Below are 14,338 nucleotides of genomic sequence, written 5' to 3' on the forward strand. Positions count from 1 at the left end.
CTTCTTACCTCTGTTATGGATTTGGGAGTAGGCCAATTCACAATAGCCTCTATTTTAGCAGGATCTATTCTCAAAGCACCTCCTCCTACTATGTGTCCCAAATAAACCAAAGAAGTCTTTCCAAATTCACACTTTGACATTTTAAGAAATAACTAATTCTTCTTCAAAACATCAAGCACTTTCCTAACATGCATGACATGATCTTCTCTAGACTTGCTGAAAATTAAGATGTCATCTAAGTAGACAATAACGAAATCATCAAGAAAGGGACGCAAGACATCATCCATTACCCACATGAAAGTTGCAGGTGCATTGCACAAACCAAACGGCATCACAAGCCACTCAAAGAGTCCTTGTTTGGTTTTAAAGGCTGTCTTCCAAATGTCACTTTCTTCAATTCTTACTTGATGATATCCACTGCGCAAGTCTAGCTTAGTGAAATATCGAGCATCTTTCAGCTGGTCTAGCAAATCATCTATCCTTGGGAGTGGGTAATGATTCTTTACCGTTATCTTGTTCAAGGCCCTGAAATCAACACACATACGCCAAGTGCCATCTTTTTTTGGAATCAATACAATCGGTGACCCACATGGTGAAGTACTTGGCCTTATGAAACCCTTGTCCAACAAGTCTTTGATTTGCTTCTTTATTTCAACATTCTCCATAATAGACATGCGGTACATGCCTATGTTTGGAAGAGGACAATCTGGATGCAAATGGATTTCATGCTGAATCTCCCTCTTAGGAGGCAAACCTGTTGGCTCCTGAAACATCTCATGATATGCATCAACTACATCATACAGTTCTGACTTAAGTTTTGGATCACAATTGTCAAATGACTCATGATTGACATCAACCTTGTGCTTAATCATAAGAAGAACAAAATTCTTACTTGAATTGACCAACCTTTTTACCTGTCCTGCATTCACCATCGCTATATTTGTCTTCTTGTGATGAGCTCTAACAATGAACTCCTTGCCATCTTTGAAAAAATGATATTTGTTTTCATGGCGATGAAAGATAGCTTTCCTGTCAAACAAGTAAGGACTTCCCAAAACAATTCCTGCTATATCAAAAGGTACCACATAAAGTTCAATTGTGTCAATAAAATGTGCAGTAATTGCAAAGCGCAATGTGCACTTTCTTGAAACTTGTAAATTTGCATCCTTGCAAATCCATCCAAGTGGATATGGCTTCGGATGTGGAACGGTCTCAAGTTTAAGCTGCTTGACCAAGTCCTCTGATATAAGGTTTGCTTGTGACCCACTATCAAAAAGTGTTTCAATTTTAGTATGTTTTGAAATCACCCTCACATGAAACAGTTCAATTCTTTCTTCCTCATTAGGATCTTGTACATGGCAGTTTGAGGTACTAGTGCTGGCTTGAGTTTCAATTTATTTTCCCTTCAATTTTTTCAAACCCATGGGTGCAATTTTGGTTTCATCACTTGAATCATCCCCTAAATCCTGTGGTGTAGATGTAGTAGCAACAGTTTTCTGTTTCCCTTTGGATTTGTTAGATTGAGGTCTTTTTTCAGGATGTAATTTCCAACAGTTTTTCTCCTCATGGCCTGGTTTAGAACAATGTTTACAAATCACTTTCTCACTCTCCTGTTTGACAGATGCATTCTTTTTGCCCTTTCCCTTGGAGGTTTTCTCTTTGTTTTTCTCCTTGGGGGGCTTGTTTCTACCCTCTTCAAATGTGTTTTTTCCCCTTGCCTCTAAATGGGTAGCTTGGACACAAACCTTATCCAGGCTAGTAGGGTTAAACATCAAGATGGTGTGTCTAAGGTAGCTATGCAAGCCACCAATGTATTTCAGCAAGGTTTTCTGGGTCTGTAAATCTACCCCTAACAAGAGAGCTCTTCTCCTGAATTCTTGGGTGTAGTCTTGGACACTCTGACCCTTAAGTTGTCTGAAATTTTTCCAATTCATAATGGCTTTCTGCATGTGAGCAAGAGGATAAAACTATTTTTTAATGGCTAACAGAAATTCAGGCCATGTTAAGGTAACCTTACCAAATTTCTTGATCTCCTCTTTAGTCTTAGCCTCCCACCAGACCAATGCTGCTCCATCCATTCTCAAAGAAGCCAACTGAATCTTTGTGGAATCATCATGCATATTCTGGATCCTCAAGTAAACTTCCAACTGCCTAATCCAGTTGTCAAGCTTTTCTGCATTCACTTCACCATTAAACATAGGTAATTCGAATTTTACATCAAGCTTCAAAAAAGGACTTTTTCCAGAGGATCTATGCTTATGCACAGAAGAAGAAGACGAGGATGAAGAGGAAGAAGGTGACGATGGGGGTGGTGGATCACCATTTCCTCCATGTCCTTTCTTGGAATGATCATCATCCTTCTTACCTCCTGAAGAGCCCTCTCCTTCATGTGGATGTTTGGACCCTTCTCCAGCCAATTTCTCATTTCTTTCTTGATACAATATCCTCACCATTTCAGTGAGGTCCAAGAAAGCCTTTCTGAAGACTCTTTCTTCTTCTTTTGGATCCATGTCTGCAGGAATTTCTCCTTCATGTGCAGACATTCTTGAAGCTTCTGTTGAGATTCTTGAGGGTGAAATTGAAGGTGGAGGTGATGGCTCTCTGGCCTTCCTTGACTGAGGATTCTCTCGTTCTCTAGTCAACTGTCCTTCCCCTCTTTTAAGTTTCAACCTGGTAAGCATCAATACTTGCAAGACAGTTAGAAGATCTTTGCACAAAACCCTGCTCTGATACCAACTTGATCTGAATTTGAAACTACTTGTAAATTGTTTGCAAGGTATTCAATTCAGAAACATACATGTTTAAAAGATGTCCATGTCTTGCAGAAAGAAAAAAAATGAAATTTTCAGCTGTTCATGACCCATTTAAGCATAGCAGATTTATTTCCTTTTATTGTTTAACACACTAAAACGAATTTGTTCTGCAAAATAAATCAACCACAGATGCAAAAGAAGTTGATAAAGCAGTTCACCCCTCCTGGGCTACGTCTGCTGGGTCCAAAGCTCCCAAATGGGCCTTTCCTTGTTTTCATTAAATGCTCAGATTGAATATACAGCTGAATAGAAGCATCTACAGGTGGAATAGATGGTAAAAATGGATTCATAACACTTGAATCCTTCAGGATTGACTACTGGTTCACCTCCAATGGGTACCTGCAACCCTATACAGTCTTCACAATACTGGGCCCTGGTGGCTCCTAGAACTTCCACGGCTCCAAAACCTCTGCAAATGACCTCAGATGGCTGTAAGACCTACACCAATGGCTTCAAAAGGTCGAAAATACCCAAAATCGAAAAAAATTTTGTCTAAAACCACCTTTCCTAGCCAAAGTTATGGCCAATTAAAGTTTTCCTCCAGTTATGCCTAGAAACACTCCAGCTAACTTTAGTTGGAGTCCAGTTAGGCCCGCCAAATATGGTAGGCCCGCCAATTTTGGCGCTCCGCCAATATTCCCGCCAACTTGACTGCAGTTACATTAAATGCGCATGTGACCGTTTACCTCAGATTGCGTGTTGGTGGTTAGTGTGCTGGCGGTTGGGGCTTAAGCCCTAGGTTCTGGGCCGCAGTCATATGGAATGGGGGCTGGCCGCTTAGGGGCTGGCCCTCTTCATTTCCCGCCCAACAAACAGTTTAAAATTTAAATCAACTTTTTTCTGCCCATATGATAAGAGCTGCTCCCGTGGCCTAACGGTAAGGCGTTGTATTATGGTTGATGAGGTCGTGGGTTCAAAACTTTGAACTCCCAAAAATTTTAAATATGCGCCCATATAATGCTTGCTGACGTCATCTGGGGCCACGTGGCGGCCTCCGGGCCTGCCACGTGGCAGCTTTCTATTGGCTGTGTAAAGGGAATATTCCCTAGAATATTCTAAGGAATATTCTGCGGAATATTTCTTTTTAAATTTTTTTTTTTTGAAAAATTAAATTTTTCAATGTTATTGACAAATTCTTCTTTTTGCCATAACTTCCTCATATGGTGACCATTTTTCGAACCGTTTGCAGCGCCAGAATCAAGAAGACGAGAACTTTCCATTCGTTCAACTTTGAACCAGTTCTGATCATTCTAAATTTTGAGCATTTTACGACACTTAGGACATGAGCACCTAATCATTTTGAGCCAAGTGGGCAAAGGGATCACATGCATCCATACCTCCAGGTAGGAGGTGGGGTGATGTGGAGTGGTAGTCCCAAGAAGGCTGGAATAGGGGTAGGATCATTGAGGTACCCAACCTCTTTGATTAGACCTTGCTACGAGAGCTCTGATGAGGAGTAGCAAGACTGACTCAGTGGCTAGAGGTAGATACGGATGGAGCAACAGAGAGAGCTACAGTGCAGGAATCCCAAGACAGTGCAGAGCTAGCAGGCTGCAATAATGCGAGAGGCACAAGAGTGTTGCACTAGTGCAGGATGGCACAAAGAGGTGTACAATGGTGCAAGATGCATGGAGTGTTGCAGCATCTCAGAGGTCACAAAGGGAGCACTTGTTAGCGGTAGAGGAAGCTTCATCATCAGAGGATGTTTCTGGCCCAACAAGGAGGTCAGTTGGGAGAATTTTGCTGGAGCAACAACACTTGGGAGAAGTGTTGCATGCAGAACCTTCCAAAGGTTTAGGATTGGGTTCGAGTTGAATGCCTTTCTTGTTGAGAGGAAGTGTTGAAAATGGCAACAAGAAATGCTAAAAATAACACTACTATAAATAGCAGTTCGGGTACTAGTGTTGGACATAGCAACAAGGAATGAAAAATGGAAATGCTGAAAATAACATTTCTATAAATAGCATTTCGGGATGGATTCCAATTTTAGTTAGTCCCTGAACTAAAATTGAGAAGTAAAATTCTAATTTGATCTTAGCAGCTGTTTGTAAAATAATTAATTAATTCATCTTGAGTTAATTAGTTGTAGAAAATCAAACATGAAGTCTATGTGAGGACATGCAACAATTTCTCCATTGATTGAGGAATTTATCCATCAGTTAAAGAGATAAGGATGAGTTGTAATTAGTTGGCTCAGTTAACTGAGTCAACTCCAGTTAGATTAATTCAAACAATTTGTTGAATTAATTGTGAGTTCAGTTAGTTAATGCTTTCATGCATGTAACTGCTGCACTTCAGATAACTGAATATTATCTCATAAATAACTCATGCATGTCAGTTCTGTCAGAGACTCAGTTGAGATCAGAGGAGGGACAATGTACTATCAGTTGGATGGATTTTTCCTATATAAGAAACTCATCCATGGAGAAGTAACTATCTCCTTCAGGTTCGTGCAATTATTTCAGAGGTAAAAGTAGTGTGTGAGGGATTATTACACACAGGTGGTAGCTTGAGGACCGAGGAGAAACTACGCAAGGAAATAGGAGGCTTGGAGGGTAGAGGAGAAGGTTTGTGAGAAGCCTTTGACCGTCTATGAGTAGTAGTAGGATTGTACTGAGAGCTGGATAGCTTGTGAGCTAACGCTTTGTGTAATCCAGACATATTTCCACTTGTATGATAATACATAGATCGGGGTTTTTAGTTGAGGCTTTCCCCAGAGTATTCTTCTGTGTTTCATGTGTGATTGAATCTTCTTCTCTGTTATATGTGTTTTGTTTGATCTTGCTCAAAATCGATTAAGCTTCCACAAGTTTGATAGCAGAAATAGATTGAGTATTTTGCTTTAGTACATTGCATAATAAGTTTAATCTACAGTGTGAATTTCTACAGCTATGACTACTATCATATGCCTTTTAAACTTCATGGGTTACGGTAATAAAACTTATATGTGATCTAGAATCACATGAGTAGAAGCTATTTTTCCATATTTAAATATTCATCAACATGTGTAAGGGTACCAATATGTGGAGAATAATTTGGTTCTCAGGATGCCTTTTCCCTAGGTTTAAAACATTCCTCTAGGTAATTCAAAATCTTTTTCAAGCACAAATGTATGTTTCTTGTTCATAGGAAGTGCATGTTCATGTGCAATTTTGTACATGTGGAAGAAATGCATGTTCACATAAAGTAATGAAGCACCAAAACTTCCAAATGTAGAGGAAATCAGTGAGATTTTACAACCAAACCTACTAGCTACAAGTCAACTTCTTCAAAGGAATTCCTCTTAGTCAACAAAGGAATGTCACCTTCAAACTTCTACAATTCTAGATCACTGTAATAATTATACTTTTGCAATCCTCTTTTCGAACCTATGTTTCTGACTGTGGTTTTCATATTACTAAGATGTTCTAGAGACTTCGGGTCACTATGATGAATGACAAACCTTAGAATAGTACTTTCTAACTAGATTTTAGATGACTGGCCCTTGGATAACACCTACAATTCTCATATGATACCTACAACTCTTCAGATAAGACTTGAAACTCTCAAATGACTAGCTCTCTGCAACTTCGGATGACACCTCTATAATTTTTGACAACACTTGTGCAACTTCAGATGACACCTCTGTAATTTTGGACGACACTTTTGCAATTTCGGATGGCACCTCTGCAATTTTGGATGGATTTTCTACAACATGATTGCAACTACAGGTCAACTTTCTACAACATCGGATGGCACCATTGAAATTTTGGATGACACTTCTGGATGGCACCTCTACAATTTTGGATGGCTCTTCTACAATATGATTGCTACTACAGGTCACAACTTCAATTTGCAATAATTCTCAATTTCAGATTTCATGTTATTTTTTAAAATGATATACCTTAGGCATAAAATCTTGTGTGAACAATACCTTGCTTCCATTTTAAAATGTAATCATGTAGGAGTTATGTGATGTTTGAGAACATGGGATGTAATTTTAGTTCAAATATTAGGGTTAAATCTTTTAAATTATTACAATTTTCATTTGAAAGAGTTGGCAACCAATTTTAAAGTTTCAAACACTAAGCCAGGGACATCCATTGACAATATTAGGCCATAATAGCATGTTGTTTCTAGTTGTAGATGTTATTACTATTGCACAATTTATCTACATCTCTTTGTTGTCCCCTTGTTATTGTGTTATATGATCAACATAGATCCATCTTAACTCTAGATATACCAAGCACTAAAAGGGATTAAATCTCTGAAGATGCAACCCTCTTTTTGAGTGAAAAATTTGAGGAAAGGTTTGCACATTAGAGAAATTTAATGATGTAATAACCGTGAACTACAAACAATGTGCCTTTTGGATCATCCAAATATTCTCTCTCTAAAACATTGGTTTTTTTGAACCACCGATAATGATGAGCTCTATCCTGATCTCTTGTTAGAGTATGCACTAGAGATATTTTATCATGTAGCAAAACACTATAGTAGTATGAGTCAACAAATGCTTCTTCTCTATGTAAAATTATATACTTACTAGGTTTGGATATCCTCACTTCCTGCCCTTTTTTGTCAGAATTATATACTTGGCTCATCTAAAATATTGTTTGGATGTTAATACATATAAGGGAGTCAATTTCACGTACTAAATGTTGGCGGAAAAGTTTGAATAAATAATGAATTAGGGTGCCAACAAATATTTCTGCGTACTCTAGCACCTCACCAACATTTTCACTCCCTTGGATCAAAGGAGTGTCTCAGCCTAGGTGAGACAGAACCATAGAAAGATAGAAGGGGATCTAGAATTAGATATTATGTAGTCTGCACAACCATCCATATATTCATTCGTAACAAGCTAAATTATGCATTTAAAAGAGAATAATCAGCATATAATTTTTTTTAAAAGGGGGCATGAAACACATAAACATGCGATAAAAATCCCATTCTCCTTTTATTATTAAAAACAATCCTTCAGTACATCTTATGACACATTATAGACTCATGCGTAGATATTACAACTTGAAACAAATATCAAAATACATGATTACATAATCAGATCTTCCCACAAACAGTCTTTCTTTTACACATCCCAAATTGAATCTTTGCAATGTTGCCTAAACTTTCGTAAATCCTTCTAAAACTTGATTCTTATTGTTTTGCATATTTTATAGCCAACGTTCACTTGATTTGGTCTTCGATCCCTCGCTTTCTTGATCCATGGTTTTCCAAAACCTCAAACCATTACCTTGGTTTCATGTTGACTGTATCAAAATAGGTTCCAACGTTTTTGGTGTGCACCCTTACTTTCTATTGTGCAAGTCCCAAGACAAATATTCTGATGCCGATTTGATTTCTTTGTGCTCCACTTCCAGTGACTTTATCCAAAATTTCCTCTGAAACTTCTATTCCTTCAAAAATGAAGGACCCAACATGCCCCCACAACAATCCATTGACTCGCCCTTGAGTTAATGTGTTACTGCTGCATTTGAACTCTAGGCTGGTTGACTTCCACTCTGATCAGTTATGGTACCTTCAAATGAAGGACCCAACTCTAGAACACTTTGAAGAGTCGACTCCTTAAATGTGGTGAATGCAGTAACAGAGGAGTTACACGAGTCTAGAAGTGTAGATACCTTACTTGCGAGGAAAATTTTAGGGGCTAATATTCGTAGGTGGGATAATTTTCCATGTTTTTTCAAAAAATAGATTCGTGAATGTCCATTTCTTTTGAAAAGGATTCACCAAATTTTATATTAAAAAATATTTTACCTTAAAAATTGCCAAAATCTTATAGAGACTATATAAAATCATTAGAGATTTGAATATTTTCACAAAATATTCACCAAACATTTTACAATTTTCATATTAGGGACTAGTAATATTTGCTAAGGTTTCTAAAATTTCAAATAAATTTTTATCCTTAAACTTTTCCCTGCTTAGTTGAAGATTCTTCAACCATCTATGCAATGAGATCATTGGGTTGTGACTGGACAAGATCCTAGACCTGCTGACTAGCCATTAGTGGAAAGCATGCTCAAAGTGATAAAAATTTTATGTGCCTCTGGGTGGAGGTCACAAAGAATGTGTTTAATTGCATGCAACATGTCTTCCAATTGATTAGTTTGACCATCTAATACATCAGCTTGATCCAAGAGTTTTTCCTTCACTTCCAGATCTAAAGTCATCAGTGCTTGCTGGAATAGGTTCTTAACTTTCTCGCGCAAGGGATCAATAACTACATTATTCTTCGCAAGAACACCATAGTAATAGGAAATTTGGTTGAACATTGGTTGTGACTCCTACATAATTTTTGGCAAAGTGTCACAAATAGAGGTGGTTGTCTGAATCTTATCTTCTATCTCATCTCTGTAGAGTGTTGATCGATCTGATGAGAATTGTTGCATGGCCATGTTCAGTATTACCACAACTTTGGCAGGGTCCACACATATGCCTTTGCAAATGATATGCACCAATAGTGTTCCAAAAGGAAGAGCAAAAATACATTTCTTCAAGTTCAAATATATTTGAAGTTGTCTCCATCTATTAAGAATAATTTGTAGAAAACTAGGATGATTCTTGAGTAGGCTATAAATAGTCCAATCATCCATATAAACTTCAATAAACTTATCTATATATTCACGGAAGGCAGCAATAACAATACACGAAAAAATAACATGTGCATTCTTCAACCCAAAGGGCATAACATTATAAGCATAGGACCCCCATTTGATAGTGAACATGGTCTTCTTCTTATATTCTTTTGCAATACAGAATTCATGATACCTCGAGAAACCATCAGTAAAAGAGTAATCCTAATTTCCCCCAACATTATCTAGAACTTCATCGCTAAAGGGAGTTGGAAATGGGTCATGCACACATGCGTTTTTGAGGTTGCAATAATCAACAAACACTCGAATGTCATTCAAATCGCTCTTATCCTTGATGACAATGGGACTTAACCATTTAGCTTCATCAACCGGGAATATAAGACCAACAGCTAGAATTTTGTCAATTTCCTTCTTCACTTTCTCCTTGAATTGTAGATTCAATCTATAGGGCCGATGTTTAACTAGTTTCACATCTGGCTTCAGTGCTATTTTCATTTCTCCCATATGTCCTTTAATTCCCTTTAACTCTGAGATGGAACAGGGAAATAAGTCCTCATATTCTTTGAGCAGTTCAAAAATTTCCCAAGTGGTTTGATCATCCCAATAGTCCCCAATAACAGCAAGATTTGTTTTATCTTCTATCTCGATATTCATCTTCTTCAACTTAAGAGGTTGCAGATGTGGAGCATCATGTAGAGGATCCTCTTTTAAATTTTTTTCCCCTTCAAACGCTTTAAAGGACAAATGTCTTACCTCCTCCAGGTCATCATCCATATTTTTATTAACTTTACTGCAAACAATAGCTTCATGGAACCACCATTTTTATTGGTGTGCAAAGTCTCCATACATGCTACATTCTTCCAAAGTGTCCCCTACTGAAAATAATACTCCTCTGATAACTCTAAGGGCTTGCACTATCCTTTCATTAGCATTAGAAAAATAAAATCATTTACATAACTCAAAAGACAACACATCCCAATCCCTTGTTTGGTGTTTCAACTCCTCCTGCAAATACCAAGCTTGCAGAACATTTGCTAAGGAATGGATAAATAGATGCGGTCACATTTCAACTGTTAGGCCATCAACTTGCCATACAAAAAAACAATGCTCAACATGCTCTTGTGGGCAAGTACGACCATCATAAGTGGGGATTTTACCTAAGAGCTCATTCAGAGGAATAAAATGATAAAGCATGACAACTTTAATTATGCTCCAATCTTGAAGCTAGCCCTGATGGGTTACCCATGATCTTACGTGGTTTCTTGCAAAGAAACACACATGAGAGGAACCTTTTGACTTTATTCTATGCAAGAATAAACTTCTTTAATAAAATTTACAACATAATTAGTACCATTGAAGATGGGAAACTCACATACCTCAGTACCAATCTAGTGGACACATAAAACAAGGGCACAATGTCGGGAATGAATTTCATGATCTCCTGGTTTCCAATCTTCCATCGTAGCATCAAAGACAACTTCGGTACTTTTAATACTCTGCCAACTGATAGATCCAGTTGTCATGGGGTTAATATAATATTCTCACCTCCCAACGGTCAGTCTATATAATTGGGCTAGTAAATTAGGTGACTCAACATCATCCACTGATTTAGTAAATGCTGGGCCCTGATAAGGATCAAGAGGTTGTATGACTCGCATGCCATCCACTTCAAAATTCATAGTATCCCACTTCAAATTAATGACTACATAGTTCTCAAAATCTCATTCGATGCCTAATAAATATGGATATGGATATTTATCCCAAATAATGTCAATAACTTCAAAATTTTCATATATTGTGACACCAACAATATCAACTTCGACATCCTCTAGTATTCTAATAGGAAGAATACAATATCGATTTTCCATTCGTAGCTGAATAGGGGAAAATACCAACTTGGGTTTTCCAAGAGCTTCCCAGGTTTTTCTTGGCAGAATATTGGCATCCGAGGCCAAGTCCAACATGGAGTCCTTAATTTAAAAACCTAAGATCTGAGTGTCTACCTAGAACTCCCTTCCATTTTTCTTCTTATTCTGCTATACTCATATGGAATTCCGCTCAGGTAAATTCACAGAAATTGGTTCTTCAGAAAACACATCATCCTTAACAATAGCTTTTAACCTTTTTCACAACTAACCAGCAAGTTGTTCATCATTCATAATTTGTTCATCATTCATAATTTGTAGAAATAGATTAAACCAATCCATTATTGGTTGGAAAGGTTCTATAGAATTTTTCTCATCATGAACCTTTACTTGATCCTGCTGTTCACTATGACATCCTTGCGAAGAAATAAATTGATGGAAAAGTTCAACTGTGCCCCTATAATATTCCTTGTGATTATTTGGTTCATAAGACTTCTTTGGAGATGTAGGTCTTATTATGGTTGGATAATTAGGAGTTCCAATGACAACTCCTGTCTTATTTCCTCCTCTTGTAACAACATTGATATTAGGTTGCATTGTAGGACTAAAATCCCAAGGCTCCACACAGAACAAATTAACTCCTTTAGCCCGATTGTGCTCATCCCACTGCGCAATAAGTTTAGGACAATCTTCATTTTCATGGATATTCACTTGATAGTATGAACACCAAGGTCTTCGTGTCATAGGGAATTCTCTTGCGACATGACCTTCCTCATGACAATTATGACACCTAATTGGGCTTTTCTCGCTTATCCTTCCTCCCCTGGGAGCTCCCTCTCCTCATCCTCCAGGAGTCTCATTGATTTGGAAGGATGAATGATCAAGGTGGTAAGCTAAAGAATCCAAGGGCCTACATTGATCTGTATGATGGCTGGGTGATCCACAAAATTCACAAAACAATTTATTGTGAACATTGGAGTACTTCTGTAGAATTGGACATAGGTGAGGTGAATGACCAAAACTTCGATAGCTCTCATGATAATCATTGCTTGACATACCTTGAGGATTTCTAAATGTCTAAAGTTGTGTATGGCTCGAAAAAGGAAGAGAACATGAAATTTGTGCAACTTCATGGGATTACGGTGGAGGAGGTCCCATCGGGCCACTAGACGGTCCTGGTCCCCTTAGTCATGGGAATTATGTGACATGATGTCCTTCCACCTAAGAGTGATTACACTAAATATGGGGTCTCAGGGCACATAAAGGTGCAAGATATTTTAATCTATCTATCAAGGTAGAAATCTAATTCTAAAGGCCCACAATAGCAGGATTTGTTGAAGAACCACTGGTTCTACAATCTTGCGAATAGCCAGCCATAGCTTCTATATGCATCACTTGTTCCAAAGCATATTGAAGTGTATCTATCTTCTTCTGAGACAAGGAATGTGAGTCATTGGTAATAGGACCTTAATGAAGCAATCTTTGTGAAGATGTAGATCAATGTGATAAGGCAATTTGATGATAACATCTTCTGCATACATTGACAAACACATTCTCGCTCCCATTAGAGAATATCAAACAATTCTACAAATACTTGATAATTTGACTGAGGTAACTTAAATTCCTTAATAAACTTTTGCTTGACTAGATCCATACTGGCATTGTAGTTAGCATCGATCCATTTGATAAACCACCACAATCCTCTATCCTACAATGTAGTTTGAAATTTAAAAAGTGTAGTTGTGTCAGGGGTCAATCGAACTCTCCAGATAGCGTCACATAAATACTAGTGTTGTTTGACCTCTTCACCCCCCCTTCTAGAAAATTTTGGGTATTTGGTAAGTGAGCCAACTGCATCTCCATCCATAGCTGATTGCCTTGAGGAAACAAGTATAAATCCTAAGGAATATGGTTGTGAAGAACTAGCTAAGATTCGCTGACCAATACCATTAAAACTACCTTAACCCTTATATCGACTATGCACTAGTTGGACTTTAATAAGCTTATGTACCTTAGAAAAGAGAAGACCAAGACTTTGATATGGCACCAGGGGAAGGTTACTATGTTGCGAGGTTTTATATTCTAGTGCTGAATCATCCTCAAAGAAAATTTGCCTCATCGCAAAGTACAAATCATCATCTACTGGTGTGTTCTCATCTCGTAACATAGTCAGTTGGTCAGTTGACTCAGGTTTCCAAAATCCCTCTAATTCCACGTGTATTTGAGTAGCCACCTCTAAACCCTCCACTTTACTCCCACTGCTAGCTCCTATTTTTCTAGGAAAAGAACCTTTTTTTGTCATTTCCTTTCTGCAACTCCTGAATCTCCATTTCCTTGTTTCGCACCACCAAAGTTCTTACGGTGTCTCCTATGCATTGCAATTCACTTATTCTAACCCTAACTTCCAAACAATTCCTTTCTCACCACTCGTCAACTATTCTTTCCCTCCTCAATGCTCTAAAATTTTTCGCCTTTCGTAACTATTTTTGTTTCATTATAATAACTTCTTCATTCTCACGCAACTACAAGACATTCCTCTCCCCTAATCCGTTTTGACAGTACTAAAAATTTAAGCTACCATTTGACCTTGTGTAAATACTATAGTGGCCAATCTAGGGTGCTAGATTAGACTAGATTTATTATCGACCAGGGTAGGTAAACTTAGAGGCACGCGTCTAAAGTCTATAGACCTAAAAGGATCCGGACTACCTAACTAAGTGTTTGCTGTGATAGGTTGCAGTACTCCTTTACAGGAGGTTAAAATATGTTTCCTCTCACACTTTAGCACTCGGATCATCTAGTTTATCATCTAGTTTATCTAATTGTCCTAAAGATACAGCGTATTGCCAGGTTGAGCTTTCAACCCTCTTACAAGGATGTTATGCACAAAATCTCTTTATAGCTAACACACTAAGCATTCATGAAAATCAAAGGCACACTGAATTTTAAATTCATGGAAACAGAGTCTACGGAGATGCTTTGAAATCTAATGATCGATCAAATCTTTTACAAGATATTATTCAATGATCTAACAATCAGATCTTTAAGCTATCACCATAAATAT

The sequence above is a fragment of the Pinus tabuliformis genome, chromosome 4_1 (assembly GCF_031772625.1).
Source record: "Pinus tabuliformis cultivar Carrire ecotype Pingquan chromosome 4_1, CPIR1, whole genome shotgun sequence".
NCBI classification, from domain to species: Eukaryota; Viridiplantae; Streptophyta; class Pinopsida; order Pinales; family Pinaceae; genus Pinus; species Pinus tabuliformis.